This window comes from Microtus ochrogaster, unplaced genomic scaffold (genome assembly GCF_000317375.1).
Source record: "Microtus ochrogaster isolate Prairie Vole_2 unplaced genomic scaffold, MicOch1.0 UNK21, whole genome shotgun sequence".
NCBI classification, from domain to species: domain Eukaryota; kingdom Metazoa; phylum Chordata; class Mammalia; order Rodentia; family Cricetidae; genus Microtus; species Microtus ochrogaster.
In genome coordinates, this window is record NW_004949119.1 from 5,610,078 (window position 1) to 5,611,647 (window position 1,570).

General features: G+C 39.2%; 1 long non-coding RNA gene across 2 annotated transcripts; it reads right to left on the reverse strand.

Annotated features, from left to right (window-relative positions):
- On the reverse strand, positions 1-1,225 carry LOC106144357. 2 transcript variants are annotated; one of them, XR_001229435.2, is made up of 3 exons: positions 1,113-1,225; positions 619-859; positions 1-16 (listed from the first exon to the last, which is right to left on the reverse strand). It is a non-coding gene; the product is annotated as an uncharacterized LOC106144357 (long non-coding RNA). The 2 variants fall into 2 exon arrangements; XR_003378799.1 differs by having other exon boundaries at positions 1,044-1,225.
- Between the last annotated feature and the right edge of the window lie 345 nt (positions 1,226-1,570).

Genomic DNA, 1,570 nt, shown 5'->3' on the forward strand with positions numbered 1-1,570 from the left:
GGTTGTTCAGCAGAAACTAAAAAGAAAAGCAAGAATTATCAGTAGTATCAAGAACATCATTGGTAGCATCGTCAAGATAAGCAGTAACAGAGGCATCACCCGTAGAATCCTATGCAGTGTCATGTCACAATGAGTATCATTGTATTTGAGAATGGGGAAAATGTGGAGTCTTGTTTCATTGGTTTTATTCTCAGAGGTTGTTTCTTTTGGGGTGTTTGTTTCCAAAACAATGCTGTCCACATAAGTCACAGTGTATGGACACAGAAAAATAAAAACTAATATCTAACAGTTACATTTCCCTGCTTAGCCATTCAGAAAATACAAGTTTCACATTAAGAGTGAAAATCATTTCCTCATTCTAGCATGGGAGGCAACTGTGTGCTTACCAACTTTACTTGATCAGTTTGGTTGGACTAAACTGATTTTGTTAATTTTATGTGACGCATTTTCAATATGACTAGAAAAAATAATCATTTTTTCTAGCTTTAGGTAATATCTAAAGAGTCCTATACAAAGTATGAAATTTATTTATCATCATGCATATTAGAGCCAAAGAGAATTGGATTTCTCGCACAGAAATATTTATCTATTTTAAGCCACTGGTGTGGTCTAACTTACCTTGTTAAGCTCCTTGTCACTTTAACTGTGCAGGATTTCTAAAATTGGTTCAATATCCACATCATCATCATCAAAGCCACCAAGTGCAGCAACCACACTGACGATCTTAGGAGGAGCAAGGATGTGGTTGCTACCCAAATTAAATAAACCTTGGAGCGAGTATTTCCTGCATAGCTGGTGCAGTCAGCGGGACTTGAAGCAAGAACCCGCATACAAGCATTCTGAGGGTCCAACGTGTCACCTGGGATACAAACAAGAGCAGATTCCTGGTCAGTAGTGAAGCTAAGACACTGTGTTCTCTTCTAAGCAGGTATCAAGAACAGGGTCAGAACGTTGCACAGGGTCCATGGTGTCACCACTGTGGCTACCAGGAGCAAGCTCAGGGACAGCATGTGTTCTCCCCCTTGCATGCCCAGTATAAGTACCTAGAGAAGGTGTGTGATCCATGCTGGTGTTGTTAACAGTAGTCTCCTCAGAAGACTGAAGATTGTTACCTGTTTCACTAACATGAGAAGTTGATGTCACATCGGCATGGGCAGAAGGCTGGGGCACGATGTCATGCATATTGGATGGAGGAAGGAAACCTTCTTCCTTCTTTGTTTGAACCTTTAAGGAAATTTTGAGATGTTAGATTTCATTGAAAACTTCACTTATTTTTGTTCATTTTAGAGCTTATCTGTTAATGTCAGGGTCTTGATTTAGAGTCCCCAAATGTTTGTTTTCTCAGGCTAATTTTATCATTATAATCGCTGGTATCCTGAAACTTTTGCTTCCATTGGTTTAGTCAAAGGCCCAGAGTTTGAGAATCTTAAAAGAGGAGCTGCTCAGCTTTATGCCTTCTTTTCTACTGTTCTTTGCTACCTCTCTATAATGGAAAGATGGAAAAAAAGACACAATGTGTCCTCTCCTGTCTTTATGACAAGGATTTTACATTCCATCCAGATTAAGAGAA